Source organism: Lonchura striata, chromosome 4 (genome assembly GCF_050655825.1).
Source record: "Lonchura striata isolate lonStrDom1 chromosome 4, ASM5065582v1, whole genome shotgun sequence".
Lineage (NCBI taxonomy): Eukaryota > Metazoa > Chordata > Aves > Passeriformes > Estrildidae > Lonchura > Lonchura striata.
The window spans coordinates 41,774,509-41,800,949 of record NC_140706.1 but is presented as its reverse complement, the minus strand read 5'-3'; the positions used below and the strand labels follow the sequence as shown (position 1 = coordinate 41,800,949).

Genomic DNA, 26,441 nt, shown 5'->3' with positions numbered 1-26,441 from the left:
ATAAAAAGTGAGCATGTGTGAGCCTGTTCCACATGCATAAGCATAACATAAGCATTTGATTTTCCAGGCAGTCTCTTGGGAGATTAGACTTGGCCACAGCAGTAGCCTTAGAAAGTTTTCTTGATCTCCTTGCATCTGGTAAGTGTTAATATGGATCAAAATAAAGACTTGTTTACATAGTACATGTATTATAGTACATTACATAGTATATGTCTTACCTCAGAAATGAAAGCAGAGGTTACAGCAGCCCAACTATCCCTGGATTTTTCAAGCACATGCTGGCCTGATGCCTCTCTGTGATTCATTTTCTTTACTCATGCATCTTTTTTTGCCTGTCAGGGAAAATCTAGTAGAGATAGTTGTACCTGTTTCAAGTGCAAAGATCATATAAAGTGCCAGCACAAAGCTTTGAACAAGTTTGTAAAACCATTGTAAAATATCACCTTTGCATTTTAAAATTATAAGTATGTGACTATAAGTCTTTTGGCATGTCTCTCAAGTCTGATATGCTGTCTTCTTTGCAGCATATCTGTGTGGGAACTCAAAATGTCTCTCAGACATTTTTAGAGATTCCAGGCCTTGGTCAGAAGCATTCTAGACCCTGGCAGACAGCTGAAAAACAGCTGTGATTTTGAGTTTGAGCCATGGAATGAATTACCAACTTTGGAGGTGGAACGAGCAATCACAAAAGGTTAGATAGTATAGTATAAGTAGTTACAAAGTAGAGGGGAAATTTTTTTAGTACTGTACAGGGGGGTTTTAACACATGTACAGGGGGGTTTTCACTTTGTACATGGGGGTCAGAAGTTCTAAGATGGAGGAAAGTGGGCTGATCCTGTTCTTCCTCCTTCTTCTTCCTTACCTCCATGTTCTTGGTGATGTCGGCACTCGCAGATTGGTTTAGAGTAGAAAAACACTTGGCAACGTAGGTAGTAGGTATTGGGGAATAATTGTAAACATGTTATACGTAATATATCTTATAAAAGATAGCAGCAGCCCTGGGCGGAGAGAGAGACGAAGAAGACAGCAGATAGAGAGGATGTCAGGGTGTGTGTGTGCCTCTACCCAGGCCGCTGATCAAATAGCCACAGTCCAAGAACATAATTTGTTAGATAACTAGCAATAAACTGCCTTGAGACCGAACAGCTAAGCCTGCGGAGTTTTTCTTTGGAAGCACGGGTTGGAGGAGGAATTTCACCACCACATGAGGACCCAAAGCAAGGCTGGGGTTCTCACATATCTGCACACAGACATGTCTCCCATGTTCACCCTAGCTGCCACTCTGGTCAGTCCTTTTGTGCTCTCAGTGATTTCCCAGTGCTCTGACTCCCCTGAAAGGCCACAGCAAACGGTGACTTCTGCATGTGACCCGTGTCTGCAGCCCTTTTAGCAGCAGGGCTACAGATGGAATGAAACTCCCTTGTGAGACCCCACCTGCATCACTGTGTCCAGCTCTGGGGCCTTCAGCACAAGAAGTGCCTGGACCTGTTAGAGAGCATCTGGAGGAGGGGCACAGAGGTGGTCAGAGGTGGTCAGAGGTATGGAGTACCTCTCCTTGAAGACAGGATGAGAGACCTGGGGTGTTCAGCTGCGTGAAATGCTAGCTTTGTTCTTATAAAAAAGAGAGATGGGGCCTTTGTATGCAGGCAGATAGTGACAGGACAAGGGGCAGTGGCTTTAAACTGAAAGGGGACAGGTTTAGTCAGATCTTAGGAAGAAATTTTTTTTACCATGAGACTAGTGAGGTACTGTAACATGTTGCTCAGAGAAGTTTGGAATGCCCCATCCCTGGAAGTGTTCAAGGCCCTGAATAGCTGGGTCTAGTGAGTTGCATCCCTGCCCACAGCAGGGGTTTGGAACATTAAGATGACCATTAAGGTGTCTTCCAACATAAACCTTTGTGATTCTATGCTTCTATATTGATTATTTGGGACTGTAATACCAATTATTTGGGAAAAAGTTCAATGCCATTTGGGCATACAAGACACACCAACTTGTTTGCAGTCCCAAAGTTCAAATTCAGACAGGAAAGCATATATCAGTATTTTATTTGTGAGAACCGGCAAGCTCTGTGCAGTAAGCATGAGATTATTCATATGTAGAAAATTTATCTCAACACTTTCAATTATACTTTAGACATGTAGTTAAAGTAAGTGCGTCAATATTTCAGTGGGTTGAGCATCATATAATCTTTCAAGCATTCTGATAAATCCATCAAAACACATTGTATTTTCCTTAAGCTGTGCAATTAAGAGTTTCTATTTAGTTATAGTGTTTAAGCATTGGCAGACTTCACAGTAGATATGTTTTTAAGATGTGTTTTATGGCCTATTCACCTTGCCTTAATATGAAGTGCCATTTTGTATACATAACGATCGAAAATTACATGATTTGTTGTAAACAAACAGCAAACTTTATTGTTGTCCAGAGTGCCATGGAGAAGAATCTCTTACATGTTTAACCCCCTCACCCCACCTCCTGCTCCTTCACTGGAATACAGAGCTATTGTTTACTGTAGCCAGTAACACTAAGAATTGATGTCTATAAAGCAGTATTCCTTCCAAGTGACTCGTAGTTCATATTCACAGACCTTGCTACAATTACAGATTAAAGGCAAGCTCCCTCTCTCCTCTCAAGGACCTCTAGAACTGTGCCTTATATTACTGGTAATTTTGAATGGTAAGAAGTATGATAGATTTTATTCCTAAAATACTGATTTAAGAGAAGTAGTTACTGGTAATGATGTGATAGTTCCACTAGACATAAAGTGAAAACATATGCATCTAGTTCCAGTCACACGAGCTTTTATGAAATAAAAATGTTGCAGGGGTAATACAATGAACAACATGCATGGGGGTGCTGTTAACTATTCAAGGTACATCCACTGAATGTCCTCTTTGCATGAACAACAGTTACTTATCATTCCCCAGGTTTGCTGAGAAAATGTAGTAATTCCATGTATGTTTCCATAAAGATTTCTGTGATAAATTTTTATTTTTTAAAGCTTTCATAATTATTATTCAATCAGATCACTTTGAATAGTGGTATTTAAATTTTGTAGCATTTATTGCCTTAATTTAGGGTGTCATTCTGAGAGTACCACTCCTAGTTTTCAGGTAATGAGTTTTGCTTAATTTCAATAACTTTTAATTGTGATGCAGCATCAAATATAAAACCTTACTTTTTTAAAAAATTTTTTTTGAAAAGTGCTTTTACTAAACAGGAATTTCTTTGAGTGCCATTATTCAGTAAGAGAAAATAGGTGTCAATATTCACACATTCTACCTCTTTTTAAAATATATTCTCTACAAGGTGTATATGTACTGTCCTGATATTTTTAGAGAAATATCTACATAAAAGAATATGTAAGTGTGTTCTCCTAGGGAGAACTACAGATGTATAGTTTTTACTACAGGGATGGAGAATCAAAAACCTCCTTGGCCATAAGGATTTAATCTGTGTTTCCACATTTTTTTAAATTGTAAAGTAGTGTATATTTTATAAGTTTTAGGAATCTTTATTACTTTTACAGGCTTGCAAAAGCAAATCCTCAAATCTGTTTGGGAATGCCTTATATAAATTCCTGAGAATATGGTTGCTTATCCTGTAGATACGTTCTGTTCAGCTCAGTTTGCATATGGGCCACAGAGTGAATTCCATATGTCATGTGAATTTTGCTCTCTAAAATGTTGTCAATATTTTTCTCAAATACTTACTTAGAAGGAATTTTTTACATGTATTTCTTTATGTGATAGAATAATATTTTGACTCAAAATATACTTATTTTTGGACTCTTTTGTTCTAAAATTAAAAAAAAAAGAATTGAGTAATATTCAAAGCTTAAAACAATAACAGCTTTTATAATTTCTATGGCATTGTACTTCACAGGCAGTGATGCAACACAAAGAATACATAAATGATTTTCAAAGCATCAAATGAGAACTTTGTATTAAAGGTAAAATAGTTTTCCAAGTCAGTAGTTAAAGGTCATTTCCATTTGGTCATCCTTTACCTTTTCTGTTATGTTTCCAGAGAATGAGTTCATTGTATTCTCAATCCTTGCAGAAAATAAAATAAGGGGTCTTAGATAGAATTTTTTTATTTTATATGCCTGTTTCATTCTTTAAGCTTCACTTACCCTTTCTGTGCACCAGAGTGTTTTTTTTTTGTTGTTGTTTTTTTTTTTTTGTGATAATAAATTATTTGAATTGCTAAAGATGTGGTTTTGATTATTTTTTTTTTTTAAACTTGAAAATGCACAGAACTTGTGTGGAAATGGAGCAAGTAAAAAATGATCTGGAAACAGTATTCCAACTCAGGGGTCATATGTTGACCTATTCAAGGTTGATTTCTCACATAAATGACCTGTAAGAAGTATCTGAAAGTGAAAATAAGGTAGCCTGTCTAGGTAACTAAAAGTGAGACTGAAATGGGCAGATAGACTGGCAAGGAGTCATTTCTGTCTGGCTGCTCTCTTTTTGTTTGCTGCATGAAAATCTCAAAATGCCTTAGGTCCATTATAGAATAGTGTAGGAAGTGCTTACATTTTAAAAAGGCATGATGGGTCATGAAACCCTGCTCTCTTCAAGCTCTATGAAATGTAACCATCTTTCAGGGTTTTTGTTTTGTTTGTTTGGTTGGTTTTTTGTGTGTACAGAACCTGGCTGACTTGTAATCAAGAGTGGGTAAGTGTCAATAAATATTTGTGTCCTAGTGGTGTGATTTGGCAGAGTGAGAACTGCTCAGTAGGAACCTGACTCCTTACTTCACCCACCTCCTACAGGGCAGCTTCCACCTCTGTGAGGAGTCTGGAGCTTCTGTCAAGGTTAAGAGCTTTAAAATGCAAACAGTCCATTTTAGTAATGTCCAAAGAAGCCTCAGGTAATTTGGTTGAGGGTCTGTTTTTGTAATTATCAGGAAAGATTTGCCTTGATCATGATACTGTTTTGGAGAATGTATGACTTTTTGCAAAGGTCTCTTACATTTAATGTTTTCTGGCTTCATTTTTTTATTTTCTTCTTTGTTATTATGGGATATGTCCCTTCAACATAATCCAAGTAAATGCCTTTTGTATGGTACATAAATACAGAATTTTAAAAAGCTCTATAGATTGCTACTGCTATTTTAATTGAACTAAAATTGATAAGTAAAGCATTTGATACAGAAGTGTCATACTGACAATGAGATCTGCAGGAGTCTTTTGTGTGTTACTGTTATGGAATATACTGGTTATATTGTTATTTCAGAAAAAGTTATTTTCTCATCAAACAGCTTTGAATTTATGGACTTTTCCTAGAGGAAGGCTTCTGTGGATATCATGCATTCCCTATCTGAAGTATGACATTGAACTCCCTATGTCAGGTGTTTTGCAAGAAGACCTAATAAGGGAGACTTTCCATGCTACGCCTGATAGCCTTTATTTAATAAAAAGGTTTAACTAAGCTCTTGGAGAATCCTTCAGTGATGTATGGACAGTGATATGGTGGGGAATGAGTACAGGAAGGAGGGTCAAGCTGACTTGTGGTTGTTTCATTCTGTTGGATAGTCTTGTACTTCCCATCAGGCATTTAGTGTATTATCGTGGTATATGGTTAGATGACAAAATTTTTTAAGTTTTTATAGTAGCTATCAACCTTTATTTTCTAGTTAAAAAGGGGAAAATTTAATTAAATGCTAGCATGTAGAATATAAAATTTAAGCACCTTTTTTAATTTTTCATAGTGACTCATGAAAAATGAATGGAAAGGCAGGAGTTGAAAAAATTCACCCTTTGGCAGTCTGTTTTCTGGTTTCTCTTGTTCTTCTTTGTGTTAGATTCTAAAAAACATGGAGTGTTCTGAGCTGTATTTTGTGTCTGTTATTCCTAGTAGTATTGATACCTGGTTTATATTCATACAGATAATTTATTTATATTTGCCTGTAGGTCATTATGTATACTGTCACATGCAGTGGAAAATGCATACAATTGATTCACTGAATATTGATTTAACAGAATTGTGGGGTAATTCAGTTTGGAAGGGCTCTCAGTCCAACCCACTGTTCAAAGCAGGGTCAGTCCTCAGCTCAGCCTGGGCTGCTCAGGGCTTGATCCAGCTGGATCCTGAAAACCTCCAAAGCTGGAAACTGCCCAGCCTCTTTGGGCAGCCTCTTACAGGGAAAAAACATCAGGCTGATCAGGCATGATTTATCCTTAGTAAATCCATGCTGGCTCTTCTCAATCAGCAAGCTTGGCATGTACTAAGCAATATGAAGGCTAAATAACTTCTTGGGTGCATGAAAGGTGACAGATTTGTTTAGCCATTATCCTAGCGAGTAGTTTCAGAGGAACCTTGCTGTACATTGGAAACACAAATGGAAACATTTTAAAAGTCTGGTGGGTACTATTGACCTTGTATCCTTTAGCTCAGATTCATGGTTTCTCCATGTCATTGCATTTAATTTCTGTTTCTGCTTTATAAAGGCCTGGGCACAAGGGAAAGTGGAAAATTTTTTTATAGATTTTTTTTTTTTTTTACTTCAGAATGTGAATACTGATTTTTTTTTTTTTGTAGTTAGTTCTAAAATTTCTATCAGTGTTTTGGCATTATGAAATGTCTCTGAGCTACTGAAAATCTTTTACTTGGTAGGGTAGTAAAAATAATGGATATTTTAAGAAATTCATGGTTCTGCAACTGATAAGCCTATCTAAAAGCATGAATTTCTTTGCTGTAAAGCAAGAAGCAGTTGACTATAAATGTAGCAATATTCAGTGAGTATTTCCATTTAATCAGCTTTCAGTAAGTTTTTATTAGAGGAAGTATTAGAGTTGCTTAACAGTACAAAACCTTCACTGTCCAATTTTTAATGTCACCTTCTTTCCTATTCCTTATGTTTTTTTGACATAGACAGACATGACATGACATGACGAGACCCAAGCTCCAATGGAATGACATCTTCTGTTTTCTAGTTAGATTGTTCAGGCCTCATGTCTCAGCTGGGACAGAAACAAACCCCAGAATTAAATATAGATGTACTTTACAGCCTGACTGTCTGAGATATGTGCCCCATAAGTAAAACTATTTTTTTTTTTTAATATGTGCAAGGAAATAATCAATGAAACCACAGTTTAAGACAGATTTGGCAATGGATTCTGCTAGCTATGGACAGAAATGAGAAAGAGGTTAAGGAATGATCGGTAGTAAATGTTGAGGCAATCTTGAATAGAGAAATTATTCGGCACAAGGTCTTTAATAAGTGTATTTCTTTTCCATTTGATTTAAACATTCTATAAATGTTAAATTCATCTAAATAAAATCTGATAAAAGGTGGGGCGTAGAAGGTTTAAATATAGGAGATCCATTGTAGGTAACAAACCAATTCTGCATAAGAAGTGTTTAAGTGATTCTTTTTCAGTCTAGCTGAAAATTGTATTTGTTCTGTGCATTAAAGAACAGCTAATCAAAAATATGAATATTTCTAATCTAGTGTAGTATAGTAGCGATAACTGTGATTAAAAAGTGACTGCTGGAGTCAACCTTGATTCATTAACATGGAGTTAATGAGCTAAGTTTTATTACACCAATAAAAATGCTTCTAGTTTATAGAAAGAATTTATATTTCATAGAAAATAGAGTGTATAAACCATATGTTGTAAATGCTTAATGAGAAGTGTTTATATCATTATTTTATATTTTGATTGAGAATGGTTTCTCCCATCCCATTTTGGACAGAGAAGTTTGCCCATTGTGCAGTAAAATGAAATAACTGAAGAACACAGGAGTTACAGGCTGGTGGCAGTGCTATTATTGTGCCTAATATATCATAAAAGAGCCTGAAATGCTGCCTGTGGGGCATATTCCTAAGCACACATTTTCACAACTGTAACTCCACTTTTTATGTGTCTTGCCAATTTTAGTTTTAACATATTTAGTAGGCTTTTAATTGCACCAGTTCATTACAAGAGTGCAATGAATTCTGTCACTAATACACAAAAAAACCCCAAAAAGGTACTTGTGAACACAGACAAAGCCAGATGAATTACAAAGACAACAGAGGTTTTCAGTTACCAAGCTGTTTGCATATGTAGTCAGAGGTTCATCATGCAATGCTTGTTTTCATTTGGTTGTCTCCTCAAGATTTACAGAATGAGAATGTGTGGCTTATATGGTATTTGAAATGACTTTTTTTTTTTTTTACTGTAAAAACATTGGGGTAGGAGTTGAAAAATTGAGAACCTATATTTTTTCTGTACAAATTAATGTATTTGAACAAGGAAAAAGATGATTATGGTTTGTATAGTCCCCTGTCACATGGATGTTACAATGCAAAATAGTATTTGAAGTTATTTAACTTCTTTAGGACTAAACTAATGACTTTGGACAGTTATGTCTAATGATCCATCATTAATAATAAACATTTGAGCAACCTAAAGGGTTGATTTTAACTCATGGAGAAAAAAGACTTAAAAAATAAGTTGTAAAAAGGTAGTTCAAGTTGTATAAAATTTTTCTCAGATCCAGATAATTATTTTATTCTGGTGTTTTTAATAATTGAGTTGTGTGTTACATCACTCTTTCCATTTCAAAGGTACCTGAAATAAACCAGAAAGAATACTCCTAGCTGACTATCATCTTAGTACCTATTTCCCCCCCGCCCCATGCTGTTTCTTGACAATTTGTGGCTTAATTCCAAGGTTACAATTACATTGTTAGAGAAATAGAAGAAAGTGTCCTGTCAGTCAGCTATTAGCAAGAGATACCAAAAATCTAAAAATACTTATATATTTGTACTTGTTGGGTTATGGAGCAGAAATCATCTGAAGCATTCAAAACTACAAATGGATACACTGACTTTTATTCTTTCCCATGAAAGAAGAAACTATGTTCTCTTAAAATATAACAAAGCCCCCCAGACGCTTGACTGATGTTAGCACTGGAACTCTTTTAGGTCTATTCCCTCTGCTGTGCTGCCGCTGGTCTTTTCTCAAGATACTGGCTTTTTTTCCATTGTGAATCTTTTCCCAGGGGAATAGGGAGAAGGGAATTGAAAAAATAGTAAGGTTAGTCTCTGCATTGGTTTTACCACTGCTCTTCAGATTTGTTGAGATGGATCCAGAGCACCTGTTACTTTGCCAACCATAAAGTAAGTGTACTCAAATCCTTTTATTGATAAATGGAGGGCTCAATGGCTGTTCCATCAGTCTAGATGTCTAATGCAGTGTCCAGGTATGCAGGATCCCTTCTTCTGTGAGGATAACCTTCTCTTCCTATAACAAACAACTGCACAGAGCCCATAGCAAAGCTTTTTTTTTGAAAATGCAGAAAACTGGCAAAGTTTAGCAGAAGAAGTCATGGGAATAGGGATGGGTGTAAAAATGAAGGCTCCTGTCAAGATGAATGGACTAATTAATCACCTTAAAAATAGATGACTTTGAAACACAGGCCTGCTTATATATCCTACAATGAAGAAATTTAATCCAGATGTGGTTTAAATGACTTAAATCCAAGCCCTCTATGCAAAAAAATTCTTTACTAAAAACCAAAATTAAAATCCTTACAAGAAAAATTATAGTAAAGTAAGCAGGCATGATTGTAATGCAATTTTTTTTCAATTAGTAAGAACGTTCAGCTAGATCATGAATACAGGCTGTTTACTTGTTTACTTGGTTTTGCTGAGGAATTAAGACTATATTAAGTTGAACATGTCATTCACTCTGAATAATCAGTTTTTTAAAAAATACCTTTCTGTACTTTCTCCATTGAGCCAGTGAGTGCTCTTCTTTTAATGAGAATTTTGTTGTGTATTTCCCTGCAACTTCCCTTTTCCATGTTATTTACTGTGAGAATGTGACCTTATTCTGGATCATGATTCAGTTTAATCTTTTGGTATGATTTTTATCATGGAAGAAAGGACAATATGTAATAGATCACAACATGAACAAAGTTATTTTCATGAAGATTATTTACTGCAATTTTTCAGTAGCACGCTAGTAAAGAACCTTTATGGTTGTCATTAACCCTGAGTACAGGGTTATTTTATCCTTCCTGAATTGCTGAAAGGACTTTTAATGAAAATAAAGCCCTTTGCCAGGAGAAACTAGAAATTTCTGTTCATAAAAAATATTTAAAGGGCTGATAAATTCTCAAACTAGGACAGAGTAAACATGATTATGTGTATAGTTATTATGTTACTGTAATTTATGGAGAGGGGGTTGATGGGCAAGACATTTCTCATCTGTTTTTTCCTACAGATTCTAAATTGGGCCTTGCAGAATTCTACATAAATATCTAACACAAAAGCCTATGTGTTTAGGCAGACAGGTGTAGAACTATCAATCTTATCAGATAGCCATACATTTCAAGAAATTTACCTTCCATGTCCAGAATCTAGGCCTATCTGTGCAGATGTACTGTAAATATTCTGCTCCACCAGAAGCAGCCTTTCCTTAAGCATTTAAAGATGTCAGAAGTATTTTTAATAATTAACAGAAGATCTGCAAGAAAATGAGGAATGTGAACTACCTAGGCTTTTTAATGTATTGACAGCCCAGATGTTAAAGGAAATAAGAGAGATCTTACTGGATTCATTGGTCTGCTCTGATCCATCAGTATCTCTATAGAGGAAATTTATGTTGATTATGAGTCTAATTACAATTCCTTTTTTGAAATCTGACTGCTTGTAAAAGGTACAAGAATTAACAAGTAGGTTGCTACCCTCTGTACATGTTGTGTAAAATTCCAGCTGTCAGGGCACTGCTTTCCTCATCTCATTTATCCTCTGTGCTTTTAGCCTTGATGTGAATATAATAGTAGCTTCTTTTATTTTCAGCTTGATTTGGGTTTCACATTCTCTGGGAATTATTCCTGGTCTACAGAGATGTAAGGGAAAGAAAAATAGAACTGTAATCCTCTTTTAAAAGAAGCAGTGTCTTTTGGATATTTATATATATCTATATAACTGGCAGCTGATTCAAATTCATTGGAGGGCTCTTTTTCTTTCTGCGCTCAGGATGTGGCCAAATATGAATCTCTAGGAATAAAAAAAAATCTGCAGGATTGAGAACAATGAGGTTACAAAGGGGAAAGTTGTTCCAAGGTTATTCCTCCCTCAGGTATGTAACTGTGAATGGACTTAGTATTTTCACATGGAAGGGTCTTTTATCAAAACTGAGAGAGCACTGAAGACTCAAGAAAACAACAGAAAAATCCTGTGAATTCTGACAGAACTGAGATTAATGCCATAGGTTATAGAACCACTTTATGATGATAAAACCATTCTCTTTCAGAAATATCTCTGACTGCACAGCTTATTGGAAAATGAAGAACAGAATTCTGGACAGAAGTAGTGGCATAAGTACTGTTTGTGGGACCTTAACCTGGGACTAAAAGGCATGTCCCAGAGGAAGGAGCTGTCAGGGGAAATCTCCTTTGGCAATGCCCTTTGAGACTTTTTCTGGCCCTGTGCATACTTTAGCTCTGGGTTCTCTTTGGCAAGCTCTCCTTGCCAGCCCTAACTAGATGGTCAGATGAATCTTTACTGTGGACCAGCAGCCATGACTCACAGAGAAAGGTTTCAGGGGAAATTTCTTTTGTCAGCCTTCTTCTTTGGCAGGCCTTTTAACTCTACTTATACTGCAGCTCTAGGGTGTGTTGTTTTCTCAACCTTAATTCTATATCTTAATCCGAGCCTTAACTCAAGACCTATCAAAATTATTTTCTGCAGCTCCCTCTTGCTTTGGCAGCCCCTTTTCACACTTAATTGGCAGCTTTAGGGTTTCTTTGTTTAAAAACTCTAAGAAAAATTTCAGATCTTAACAGTAGTTTATGAGAGTGTATTTGGCAACTTTTATTATTTTAGGAAAATATATCAGTCCTTCATTGTTGTGCTGAATGTGCTGTAAATTCATGTGCTGCATGCTGTATTGGCAGGCTGTTAGTGCTACTCTTCTCGAATACTTGCATAATATAGTTTGTACTAAAATTCATTCTGAGGGGAGATAGTTACTTTTATTATATGGAATGAATAGAAAGAGCTGTCTAAAGTCCTTTAGATGAACATTTATGGCATCTAAAAGTCTGTTTAAAGACTATGTGAGGAAGATTGTCTTCTATCATCTAACTGCTATATTCTTTCACTCCCCTAAAGTAATTGAAATACCTAATTTTGTAGATGTGGCATTCATGATTCATACAGAACCAGAGTGCATAACAAGGATATAAACACTTCTATATTTTACTTCAAGGAGGAAGTGGCCTCTGGTGATTTGAGTGAATATCACTGTCACACTTATTTTAAGAGCAAGTCCAACTACATTTTAAACTTGAAATTTAATAATATATGATACCTTTCACTAGAGCACCTGTCAGAAAAAAAAAATGTTTTCTTTTCTGTGTAGAGGGAAAAGAATCACCTTTGCTCGTTAGGCACATGCAGAATGTAATTTCATCTGGTATCTCTGTTTTACTGTCAGGTTTTGTAACATGGCTGGATTGATAAAGCTCACAACATCATTGAAGTGGCAAGAGTTTAACAATCCCCCAGTTTTATTGCTTAAAACATAATTTTATTTATTTATTTATAAGTTTTATTGCTTAAAACCTCATGATGTTTCAGAAATTGATGAGGTTTTCAAGTTCTGGTTATGATAAAGTATGATAAAGATACTTCATTTTGAAGTATTCAGGAGAGGTGGAATACTAACCCATATGAGGATGACTTTATTTTGGTAGGAAAAGGCTTAAAAATGTACATGATCAAGGTCTAAAAAATCAATAAAAGTAATAGTTTAGGAGGAAAATTATGGCAGAAATTTTACTCACAAAATTCCACAGTTCTGGAGTTAAGGGGCAGTCCCTGAAACCCCTAGGAAGACAGTATGAAATAGATACTTTTTCTTGCAGAATGTAGAAGTTCTGAAATTTCTCACTCCAGGAAGTTATGGAGTGGCAGAGTTTGAGACAAACTATAGCTGCATGGAACGTAGGATGTCACAATCAAATCTTTTACATTCTTAAATGTCAACCAGTTTCACTTATGTTCTGATTTGTTTATTTCTTAATTAAAACAACACATTTTCTGATAACACCTTTCAAAAATGTCATCAAAAAGATATGTGTTTTAAAAATATGAAGAATCTATTAAGATTTAAAATTTCTTTTATTTAGATTATTAAAATGAAATCTTCCATTTATGATCCTTTTCCTCAGTAAATATTGGAAAATCAACATAAATATTTCTTTCTGCTATTCTTACACACCAATACCAGCAGTCAGATAATTGTGTCATTGTTCACTAAGGGTCTTCCCTTGGGTTTCTTACAGAGGCTTCATGAAGGTATGTTTTAGAAGAGACATCTAAATATGGGGCAGCCAGGTAGAGTTCCCCTGGAGGAGCATGAACATCTTAAGTCTATTGGAAATTCTTTTTTATTTTTTAGTAAAACAACTCAAACCTTTAGAGATAAGGAAATATGTATGTTCTAGACCAAATTCGCTCTAAACAGAAAATTGCTGAGAAATTGTTTGGCTAAATTCTCTCCATGCAGTTTGCAAGAGTTCATGATGGAAGCTAGTTAGAACATTAAAGGGAAAAGGGATGGTAGTTTTTCTACCTAGAAAGGGATTAAGCTTCTCAGCAGAAGTTGCTCCAGAAAAATGACAAAGCCTCCTCTACCATTAGGAAGGAGAAAACCAAGGATCTATTGACTTTTCTTCCATACTCTGAGCTTATTAAGTAGCTCTTTTCCATCTTCATCCTATGCAGGACATTACAGGTGATCTGTTCACAAGGATTATATTGTGCCAAAGTAGCATACGTGCTTTTCTATGTCCACTTAAAATAGAATAGTATTGTTTCTAGATTTTTTAAAAAATAAAATATCAGAATCATTGCATACAGCAATGATTAAACCCAATTTAAATGATGGCACTGCAGTTTTTCACTTTTGTTAGTTTTCTCTCAAAACCTGTTCTGATAAAGGCTCTGCTGTTGACAAGATGATCTCATTTCTCTTTTTGTGAAGAGAACTTTCCACAAGTTTGATTTAATAGAAAACAATACTTATTCTACTGGCACTAGAGGCTTAGAGAGGATTTTATTTCATTTTTCTTTTCTGAAAGTAAACATTTTCCTCAGAGTTGTGCAGTCCACTCTGAGATCAGCAGCAGAAATTGAGATAATATCTACAGCAGAACCAATAAGGAGCCTGTCTGTACTTTTGTATCCAATTTCCTTTTTGGATTTTGACTAGGAGAAAATAATTTTCAAATATATTCATAATGCCTATGCAGAAAAGGCAGTAGACTCTAATTATGTTTTTAAAGTTCCATTTAAACATAAAAGCAAGGGTAACCAAAATTATTAGAAAGAAAATGTTCTTTGCAAGAACACAGAACTTTATTTCTACCTACAGGAAAGGCTTAAGAAATTGGAAGAAGATTTTAAAGATAAGATTTCTTCAGTCACAAATGTGACCTCGGCTTGCCCCCAGTTCCCCATTTTTATTTTCCTAATTTCTTTTTTCTTTGATATTCATTCTAATTTCAGGGAATTGACTTTTAACTTACCAGTGTTGCATATTCTTGGGAGGAGTTTTACTTAAAGGTGTGAAAATATTTGGGTTTGTCAACTCCTTTTTTAATATCTCTCTTCAAAAAAAGTTCTTGACAATAACCTTCTGGTTCTGGGAATTCAGTCATAGTCTGAGTTTTTTGTGTCTGTTTCTCATTGTATTGTTAACTGTTACATTTCTGTTGTGGAAGCCTGTCATGTTCACTGTAAGTGAGTAAGGTATAAAATGATGGAGGTTTTGGGGATTTTTTATATCACTAATGTTTACAGTAAGTGAATGGAGATTTATATTTGATATTAAAGTAAATTTCCTGCAATTTTATTTAAACAGATCTCTGGCATTCAAGATAAACCAAAGAAAATATTTAAGTATAAATTATGTACTCTATTTCTTTAATATACAGGTAGATTTTCTTGTTTCATTTTGTGTGGTCTGCTCCCTACCCTTTGATAGTATTGTTTTCTCAGCTTATGCATCAATTAAATTCTAGGAAATATCCTGTATTTATACTTGCAAGTATATCTTCCCAGAAACCTGTTAATTGCTGAGTAATGACTTTTTGTGGTGAAAGCATATTAATTTTTCATATTTTAGCCATCTTAAATGAGCTATTTGTTTCAGAAAAGGTCATACTTGTTATATGGTAGTGAATTACTGGAAATAATTAAGCATTGGTTTATTTACTGGTAAACAGGATATAATGCAAATTCGTCTTCTCAAACTGTAATGCATTTTAAAGTTTCTTTTCATTGTTTATATAGTAATTTATTTCAGATTTTCTATTTATTTTCTTCTAGGTTGTTCCTGATGATATAAGTTTCAGGTTTTTTGTTTTTTTTTTTTACACAGCATATCCATCTCTGATGAAAACACATCATTTGCTTCTAGTAATGATTTCTAGAAAATGTAAGTGATGGATTCATATACCTGGCTGAGCCATAAAATTAAAATTTTAATTTATAATTATTTGTACTTTGGCTATTCTCCCTGAAATGTTAGGAACCAGGGCTTGGTCCCAGCAGATATTTGTATATTTGATCTCAAATAGTTTCAAAGCAATCTTAGCTTGTAGTAAAGTAAGAGCACATGATTTAATGTATCATTGCTGCATGCCATGGAAAGTTTAATCTTTGTTAGTATACGGTGAAATAACATATTTTCTTAGATCCAGAGCCTCAAAAGCCCTTGGGTGTCAACTATGGAATGGAGTGCCCAAATGGAATTACTTCCTGACATGGTGCTGCCTAACTTATCTTCAGTTAAAGTTCTCTGGGCATCTAGGCATCAGAGAGCTTGCCTCCATTTTATCATGGTTAGGTCACCTGGTCCGTGTTTTGTGCTCGAGTTTGCTCCAGATCCTCACAAAAGGGTCCTACAGGAGTTTACTGAGAGAGGCTGCATTCAGTAAGCCTCTTCTTTGACGCACCACAAGCATGTGCTTGAACTCCTTTAGCTCAATATTGTAACTCCATTTTGCAAAGGTCTGGTAGGCTGAGGTCTGTTGTCTTTCAGAGTGCGAGGGATTTTACCCTACTTTTTCCATATAGGTGAATGTTAGAGCTGGAGGTTTTTGCTAATTTTTTTGGAGGTACTTGCCATTTTTTTATTGTTCCATTATGCTGTGAATAACCAAATTATTGTTGGAGCAGAAAGAACAAGCAAAACTCTGTTAAGGGATTTGGAAATTCTGAAGAGACCTGCTCTTCAACTCATACTTCAAGAAAAGTCAATTTAGAATAGACAAATATTTTATTGAAAGCACAAATCCAATCTTCAAAACAGGTGTCCTTTCAATTTTTTTTCCCTGCCCATATTCTCTCTCCACAAGGCTGAGATTGCTGCAGTGACTAAAGTTCTTCCTTCCCTGCCAAAATCTCTTATGAAAATCCAGTAGACAGTTGTTATTCTAGATCAGTTATTTTCAACTTTTTCTTATTGTGTAAGCCTCTTTAGAAAATTCACATTAATAGTGCTATGCAGCATAAGAACTTGCTTGTTTTTATGTAGTGTGGCTTTTTTTAGAGACAGGAGGCACATACCTTGTATTATCTATATAACAGATATAGTATTATCTGTAGAAGAAACACAGTTGTTGCATCTCCATGGTTCCCCTCTGAGAATACCAATTTAGATAGAAAACTAAATTTAGTTTTTGTTCCCTGCTTCAAATGATCTGGATTTACGCTAATGATCTCTAAATAAGAAACTTCATCAATTACAAGTAATTTGCTTTAAATTCCACAGTTTTTTTTTTCAGCAGAAGAGGTTCAGGACTAATGATTACTTTGGAGTAAATTTAGTGTGAGTGTATAATGCATACATTGTAATATATTTAGTTCTTCAGATACTCTGACTTTTAGCCTGAGATACTCAAGCCTATATTTAGAATACCTTTAGTTCTTTTCATAAAGAAAAAAACATCTGCAAAGTCTGTGTGTACATACATTTTAGGAGTGAGGCATTTAGAGGTTATATCTCTAGCAGTCTGGTTCACTTAAAGTTAATTTATTTTCTTATGTAACTTGATTCTTTTTCACTGAGACTGAAAAAAAATCAAGTTTATGTTACGTCACCTCTTCAAAGTCATAACCTATGCTGCTGATTCATGACATGATTACTGTGCCTTCAAATCTTCAATTAGCTCGATCTGAAATAGAATTTCCAAAGGCAGTGTTGTTCTTTGAGGTAATATAAATGTCAGAAAAAATGTACTAGCTGAATAAATACCATCCACTTACAGTTAAATACTAAGACTGCAGATGGATTATGGCACTTAAGCAAATAGAGCCATATTGTAGAAAAGGTTGCAAATATGCCTTTCAACCCTGGGAGTTCTGTCCAAGAAGGATCAATATGAACAAAAAATAGACTTGCAGAGTTCTAAAGTAAGATGCTTCTCTAAGTTGTGTATTTCTGTGAATTTTTTTCTGCTTTGAAATCAAATGCACTTGAATTAATTTATTTGGTGTTGCTTTTTTTTTTTTTTTTTTTTTTGTGTGCTGCTGATACTCAGTTCTTAAAGTTCACTAAATTTCACTAAATTTCAAATGGAATGTCACATAAATTGAGAAAAGAGTATTATTTCCATTTTTAAAGAGTTTGGCTTTTTTGGTGTACAGAAGCTTTGGCATCCAGTGCAACATCCATGGACGTGGTCTGGGATCTTCAACTTTGCACATCATGGATACATCTCTGGCTTTTTTTTGGAGAGGTGACAATTACATGCTTTGTACAGTCTTCACTTCTGTTAATCTGCTTTTATGAAAAATGGATTTAGGATAAAATCAGACACTGGCAAGGGAGGTTGATACACAAAGTCATTTAAACCTGGCCCAAGGTTACTCTGTGTTTTTTGTTAGGGGGGGCAGAAGAAAATCCCCCCAAAAAACTGTGATCTATGGTGACAACTGTGATGAATGCTTGACTGGCAGGTTTATATGAGGGATTGGAATGGTGTTGGATTGTGCAGCATGAAATGTGTAACAAATCTGGCTTTAATAATTTGCCTGCTGGGCCTCAAAGTCCTCCAGTAAGTTGTCACAATAAGAGTTTCTTTCCAAAATGTTTGGACTCTCCTTCTCTTTGTGTTGCTGAGTGACTAATGTGGTATGTGGGGTATACAGCTTACTGTAACAGATCCAAGGCTTAAGAATAGGATATTTTTAGGGCTTTCACATAAGAATATGAACAGTGGAAAACAGACAGTGGAAGTCTTCAGAAAAAAAAAATAAAATCAGAAGCAGTGTGGTTATTGGCACTTGGATTTTTTTGGTGCATGTGATTCAGTGACACTACATTGCCTGGATTCCATATACCTCATAGAGTATTCTAGGAGCTGCCTAGGCACGCAATGATGTGCCCTGTCCAGGAGTTGTCAGCATCTTGGTGTTCTTTCTGCATCAGACCCTAATTTAAGATAATGTGAAAGTGTTTAAGGAGACAGTAAGTGAAGGAAAAGCAGTGTGTTTGGTGCTTTTGGAACCGCCTTGTTTCATCTGTGTTCTGCAAGTCCATGTGTTGTGAAAAATATGCAGAAAATAACTAACGTTGTATTTTTCTTCAACCAAATCATGACATTAGGGAACAGGTGGGATTCCAATGCACAGCTGAAAGTTATGGGGCAAGGAGGAATAATTTAGTAGGGATGCTCCTCTTTCTAGCATTAAATCAATCAAAACAATGGTTTGGGTTCAACATTCTCATCAGTAAAAATTCCTCCATAAGCCAAAATGGTGAACAGGACAAATTGTTCATTTTCAGTTCCTGTGCAGTGAAAAAGGTGGTGGTGTTATAAATCAGTTTCTGAAAGCTGCTAGAGCTATCAGGCTTAATCCTAGCCCAGCAATCTATTTTGAAATATTATTCTCTAAATGGCAGATTTTAATGCTGCTCGCCATCATTTTTTCAACTTCTGGTGTGTGTATCTGAGATATCGCAGCAGAGCTGTGAAAAAGACCTTTATTACATGGAATCCAGGGCATAATGGATGGATTTGATATGAACAGCTTGCTTTTACGTTTAGTGTTGGAAAAAGTAATTACTACAAGGTAATTGCAATGCTGCTGGTTTTGTTTGGAACATAAGGTGACTATTCCAGTACAATTTAGCATGAAATCTGGTCAGATTTTTATAAAATCCCAAGTAAATATGCACCTATAAGAATCAAGCTCGATTAATATCCTGTACCTATAAACAAAAGTTGTAGTGGAAACCAAGCAAAACTTCGTGTTTCTTACATTAATCAGATGACCCTGGTGCTGGACAGAATGGATGTTGAAGCAAAAAAGACCCTTGATGCTGGTTGAATGTTTTTTGTTTTTTTTTTTTTTCATGGCATGTCAGCATTTAATTTTGCATGGTATTTGCCATATTCTAGATTCTACTTTTTCTTGCTTAAATAGTAAAATATTAATTTGTTGTAGTTTGGGAATGGTATTCTTCAATTTAATAGTCTTGCCAAAACCACACCACTGCTCACTTCTGCTCTCCCCCTCCAACTGGAAGCCTAAATGTCAAAGATCGTGGGTGGAGCTGCCTTGTGGCATAGGAACTGGCTTTCTGACTATTTGTTTTTGTAATTACCAGAGATGTTAACCTCAGCATAGAATTACAGGAGCTCAAATAGACTCCTGTATTGTTCACTAAATAGTTACACCTTTGTGATGTTGTAACTGGTTGTTGTAGAAAGGATTACAGGGTACCAAAAAAAATTGTGACTTGAAGTGTTGAGTAAGAGAAGAAGTCAATTAACACTTTTGGGAAATATTTGAATGGTCTCAGAAAGAGACATAATTATCTTGATTTATTCCTAAAATATTGTTCAGTTTTTTAAAAACTGTCAGACTAAACACTTTTCTCTTGCTGAGAGATACCCTTAAGGTCTGTCACATGATGTTATGCAGAATATATGTTGTAGAAGTAAAGACATTTGGAAGTACTTGAGGTACAGGTGAATGAAAAGTGTTTGTAAATCTTCTTTATTAAGTATTTAAAGTATTGCCATAGAGAAGACAATTCTCTGACTGTATAAAGCAATGGGACACAGATAATTTAGTTTCTCCAAATTCAGATCTTAAGCTGCATCAGTCTCTTTGAAAGATTTGCTTTTGAGTCTACATAGCTTACACAGTGTCTACTTCATGAAGTTCTGATTTTGTATTTTTTGCAAAACCAAGTGATATTGCTGAACAATTTTGAAGCAAATGTATTATACCCTTTTTGATGAGGAACAGAAGAATATGGCTTTACTGATGAGAAGCCAAATAATACTGAAAAAGTAGCACTTCAATTACCTTATCTCTTCAGAAAATAAATTAAATAAATATAGAATGTGAAAAAGGGTATGTTTGTAAAGCTCCAAATATCTTGAAAATAATGAACTTAGTGTAAGCCAGCCGAAAATATTTCTAACTTTGCTTTATGTTTAAAAGTGTACTTTTCATCAGCTAAGAAGTATATTTTTAATTGAAGTGTGAGTCAGAGAGTGGCCCCACAGTTATCTGTGTAAGACACAATGAAATTGGAGAAAGCTGTAAATCATTAAAGTTCAAAACGTTTCTAATGAATAGGTTTATCCAGAAACAACCAATTTGTTTTATAAGGACAAAGAGCTGTTTTTTTTATGTTGACAAATTAGAAGCACGGATGTCACTGAGACTGAAACATTTTTTTGATAGGTCAGTGCTATTTAAAGATCACACAAAAAGCTATCAAAGGATATACACAAAGAAAGGGCATCCATTTGACTCTACTGGAGGTGACCAATAACAAATATGGTTTTTGTGGAACTTGTAAGGAATGTGATTATTTTAGGGGGTCAGGCATGGAAAGAAAAATAGGAACACCTTAATGTGGTAACACTTTGCATCTAATAAGTACTTTGTGTGTAATAAACAGTGTTACTTGTAATTGTAAAAGTCACATTATGAAGCCTTAAGATATTTTGATGTGACTTTCAGAGAGTCAGAGCTAAAGGATATGGAAATAATAATGTACTCCACAGCAGAAATTATTTCTAGGCTTTTGGCTATGCAATCTCTGAAATGAGGTTTATCAGTATTATAAAATACAGAAATTGTTAGAATGAACAGTTTGATATTAGATTAATAGAAACACTAGAGAAGAACACTAGAGTGGGAAACATGCAGCATGAAATAAGTAAGAGAAAGATGAATGACTTTCAATTAACCATGTAATATTTTCCAAAATTAGTGGTTACTAGATTTTTCTTTAAACCAACACCAAGCTATTAAAAAAACTATCTTATAATTTGCCAGTTGATCACAACTTACAATATAGAGGTACTGTAGCACCTCCATATTGTAAGTATACCTCTACTATTGTAGAGTAGTACCTCTACAATATGTTTCATTGTTTGCTAAAATTATTTTAAAACTTCTGGAAAATATTTGGGAGCATATAATTGTGCAAGTAATATTGTGCTGCCCTTTTTTTATGCTGTGTTAATAAAAGCTTTAATTTTTCTTTTTTGAATGCTGCTTATCATTCTATGTGTTCTTAGCCATATTCTTTCAGCATTTAAAACATTCATATTTATTAATTATTTTCCTGGATTATTGTTTTTAATTCTGCAGTCTTGGATTTCGGTGTTCTTAGGTCTTGTCAGCAGCAGAGATATCTGTATCCTTCATTAAGTTAATGTAGCAGCAGACTTAAGGGTGGATTTCTGATTATTTGGTGCATTTTCTGAGATTGAGACAGACTGGATGGCTCCTGTTGTCAGCTATTTTCTTATTCTCATGAGGTCAAAATTGAGTTTTTTGGTATAATTATATTTAAATATAATATATTTAATGACTTTAGATTTGATTTTGAATCCTTTGGCATCAATGATTGTGTGAAACTGAGCATCAGATAAATACCACAATCAGACGAAGTCTGGATTAGTAAAGTATCAGATTGAAATATAGGTAATGCAGGTTTTGAATAACCTAAATTTTTAACTTAACTGTTGAGATTTTTTTTTTTTAATTTTTTTTATTTGTGTCTTGTCTTCCTTTCAAAAGGAAGAAGTATCTCTGTTATTTCAAAGATGTATATGTATATATGTAGTATAAAGAAAAAGTGGTGTATTTGAAAAGCCTTATGAAACAAGCCAGATCAGTAAGCTGAAGTGGTGTGGAAATAAACAGTTCTATTTGTTCTAAAAGTATAGCAAGGTAAAATATACAGATGTTAACTGACACTTCTAATTTTTAATCCTCTGTGAAGGTGATTCCCTTCATCTGAATTTCTATCTGCACACCAGAAGTGCACTTATGCAATTAGGAAGACTGGACAACTGGAAATTAGTGAAATACTGATAATATCCAGTTTTGAGTAAAAGCATTAAAACAAACTTTTATATGCTCTTCGTAAGCAGTAATTGTAGTACAAAATTAATTTATACACAAGTATAGCTCTTCTGTTGAAAGGAGTGCTAAGGTCCTCCTTGATACTCCTAGTTTGTCATATGAAAATACTGCTCAAGAAGTTGCTTTTGATCTTACCTTGTGTTGGTGTAGCCTCCTGCAGTAGCTGCCAGCATGCAAATTTTGCAGCAAGGATTGATGGACAGTAAAAGGGAGCTAAACTCTCTAACCACCACAAAACACAAGACTGTAGGACAGCAAATACTGCTGTAAAGAGAAACTGAAAGGAATTTCTGTTCACATGTTATAGAATCTTGGGTTCTGTTTCATGTCTCACCAGATTGGCCAGGGGATGTTCCCTTGTCTCCAGCCACATTACTGGGTGGCAGTACTATAAAACAGAGAGTGGCTGCTGTTTTCAGGGGCTTGTCTAGTATGAACAGAAGAATAAAGCCAGTGTAATAGTAAGAACTAAAGCAGTATGTAATAACACTGAAAAGTACCTCCCTATTCTGTGAATTGTGTGAAAAAAAATTTCTTTGGTACCTTACCCATAGACTGAAAGGACACCAGAAAAGAAACTCTAATAAATCATAGCAAACATAAAAAAAATAAGTTTTTTTTTTTCCTGTATGAAAGCACAGTTTTTTAAACTATACTATTTATATAAAATAGAACATGGAAGGAAGAAAGGTTTACTTAGAAATATCCAAAAAGTAGGTCTATAATCTGAGATGTGTGAGAACTACATCCCTATTTCAAATCAATAGGAATCAAAAAGACCCCAGAATTTCTGACATCTAGGCAAGATCCTCAAAGATGACGATGCACTGACTTGTGACAGTTTCTTGTAAAAGTTTGCCTATGACTCTTTTTTTTTAAGGTCCTTTGTGGTCATCAGATAAAAAGGGTGTGCAGTGGTCAGTTAGGAAGGTAAGAGAAGCCAGAGTACAGTGACTTTGGAGAGGCTTAGGAGATTATGCTATACTGTGTGAAAGGAAACAGTAATTAAGGTCTCCAGACCTAAAACATTTATACATGCAAGAAATCATCAAAAATGAAACAAAATCATTCCAATTCAGCCATTGACTGAACCTGGCTATATATTTTGCTACATTCACCTGATGGAAGGGTTGTGGAAGTTGAGAGATTTTGCTTTGTTTTTTTCCTTAGGTTGAATTTTTATAATTTCAAGCTGAAGTTCTCATTATCTAGAAAAACACTAGGATGAAAGAACTTGAAGAGCACCTTTGTAACCTGTCAAATGAATAGATCACAACTACAGAAAGGCTTTCATGTGCAACGTGTGCCCTCAAACTTTAAATAGTGTTTGAAATCAAGTTAATCTTATAATAGCTTGGTTGAAAATATTGACAGGGTCCAGGTAACAAAGCTATATTCTTTGTCATCAATGAATGGCAAAAAATTGAGTCAGTGGAAGAATGGGTACTTGAGTTTAATTGGATGAGTTAGCATCCTGTAGTATAATTCTTGATATATCACATCTTCATTGCCTTAACAATGTTGCTTTTAATAACCTGTACTTGCCTTAAAAAATTATTTCCTGCTTTTTATTTTAAAAAAATGTTGGTGTGTGAGTACATTTGTTTGTGGAGAAATAGAAGCAGACACCCTTCAACATAATTTTTAGGAAATGTTATTTAAATTGCTTTTTAAAAATTCTGCCCATGTTTCAAATGGAAATTTTAATTAAGTTCTGGATGCCAGTCTTGTAATGTAAGGTATAGTATACACAAAGCATAGAGGCTTCTTGTACAAAAAATGTTAAATTGGTTTTTTTCATAATAACTGTGACCTTTTAAAACCATTTTAAAATGAGCTTCTTGGTTTCTTAATTTTATGTTACATTTATATATAAACTCTGTTTTTCTGCTTTAGAGGAATTTGTGCATAATTTAGTAATAAAACAAATATTTTTTGCTATGCTTTTTAAAATCTCAGTAGTTCCAGCTCCTATCTGATGTTCATGGGTACTGCAGTTACTAAGAGATGCCACAGTTAGTGTCCTATAATGCATTTCACATGAATCTGTACAATTCTAAGGGCACTGTAAAATACATAGCACATGATGATATTCTTTTCTATAAAACATGTGTTTATAACATGAATCTCCTGAAGAATTGGATGAATAGTTTCTCCCTGTGTAAATTAAAAGAAACAAAATAAAATCCTCCCTACAAATTTTATGGTCCATATATGAACTAAGATGCAAACTATACCTAGTTGTCATTTCATTTCATATAATGAAAGTGCATTTATTTTCTATCTAATTGAGAACTGGGATGCCTTTATTAGTCTGTTTTGGTGTCCCTGAGGACACTGCCAGTGAAAATGTAAACCCCACAGGGTCTCCACAACTCTCTCCTAAGACCATATTTTTGTCTTGGAAGTAACACAGTGTAATGTGAGATACAGCAGTTGCCAAGGTAACTGTTCTTTTCCCATTTAATAGCAGCAGGTGAATGGTTGCCTGGATATCCACAGTAATTTGCTGGGGCTCTAGTAATTCATGAAGGATGTTCACATTCTTTCCCAGGCTTGTTTTTCTCTCACAGAAGCTTTGACTAAAACCCCAAGGTACATGATAAGTATTAAAATATTTTTCAATATTATTAGATAATCATTATTCCTTTAGTGTTGTGGTTTTAATATTAATATTTTAATACTGTTTTAAATGCAGAATATTAGACCAAGATATTTTTATATTATGATAGTTCTTTTCAGAAGAACTTATTTTCTGATTTTTTTTTTTTTAATCTTGGTTTGCTATTTCAAAACTCTTCAGAAATTTAACTAATTAACACTACACTTCAGTCTGGAGCTAATGAGACAAATTTTCAAATGCAAATTCTGGTTTGTTTTTATTACACTTTCCTTTAGTGAAATCAGTAATATGTTTGGAAATAAAACTACTCACTCATTTTAATTTTGCTGCAGCATTCTCTTGAATTGAAAAGGAAATACACCCAGCAAAGAAGTGTTCAGATTTTATGGACTTTGAGAATAGATGGGAAAGTTCTCATGGAATGTGACATAATAATTATTTTCAGTGATTAAAACATACGTCTTCAGTATGTCATAATTAAGTTTTAGGTTTACTGTATAAGACAGTTTTATTCAGTCTGTTGGCAGGTCCAGAAAGAATCTGTTGCATTGTTTATTACTCTGTTTATTATCTCATTACATACACAATCAGAATGGGACAGAAATCTTAAGTTTAAGACAAACAAAATATGTTTTAGAGATTTCACTTGTGCATAAATTTGGCCATCCGATCCCCTGAACATGTCATCTGTATATGGCCTGAATTTCAGCTGTTAAATACCTTAGAACTGAGAAATCTCATGTTATCTCTAAATTTAGCACTTTATGTGAAATAATATTGATTAAAGAAGAAGATCTCGTTTCATAATTCTGTTGCTATTATGAATAATACAAATGTCCCCAAATACTAACCTTGCAAACAAGTTGGCAGAACATAAGTAATCAGCTAAATAAAGCCATCAGCCATATTTATGAAGAAAAAGAAGAAGGACAAGACAGGGTCAAATCTGTTCTGCCTTTTAAGAATTAGATACATACTCTCAATAGAACTATTCTGTATAATGACAATCATGACATTCTGAGAGATTTGATGGAAATCTTGTATTTATTTAATTTCTATAGGTTTTTCTTGGAGCACTTGCTTTCTGAAAAGCAGAATTAGGGCTGGAGATGAGTCTTTTAAAGCTGACAATGAAACTGCTGTGTCATTGTATGGGATAGACATTTCTTGGCTCAGAAGTAAGTTGTTTTGCCTCCCTAAAAATGGGTTGGAGAACAAGTAGATGTGTTTTAGGCATCCATCTTAGCCAAGACTACCACCTGACAGACTCAACATCTTGACACCACTAAAAATGTTAATGCTATCTCTGATTTGTTTTGATAGCCTTGTCAGACACTCATTCACCAGAAGTACTTATTTAAGTAGATCTGACTCTTAGATTTAACAAACCCACTGC

At 34.7% G+C, this 26,441-nt stretch overlaps 2 long non-coding RNA genes across 4 annotated transcripts in view; both read left to right on the top strand.

Annotated features, from left to right (window-relative positions):
* The window catches only part of LOC144246224 (uncharacterized), a 47,530-nt gene extending 26,959 nt beyond the window's left edge, over nucleotides 1-20,571 (top strand). The window contains exons 4-5 of the long non-coding RNA XR_014955137.1: nucleotides 15,398-15,454; nucleotides 17,668-20,571. This is a non-coding gene — a long non-coding RNA (uncharacterized LOC144246224). The remainder of the gene's footprint in view (nucleotides 1-15,397; nucleotides 15,455-17,667) is intronic.
* An 828-nt stretch (nucleotides 20,572-21,399) lies between these two features.
* LOC110478227 (uncharacterized) overlaps nucleotides 21,400-26,441 on the top strand; it is a 219,875-nt gene continuing 214,833 nt past the window's right edge. For 2 of the 3 annotated variants that reach the window (XR_014955140.1, XR_014955139.1), the window contains exon 1: nucleotides 21,400-25,017. This is a non-coding gene — a long non-coding RNA (uncharacterized LOC110478227). Of the gene's footprint in view, nucleotides 26,224-26,441 lie in introns of all 3 variants that reach the window. The other variant, XR_014955138.1, reaches the window with a different exon arrangement.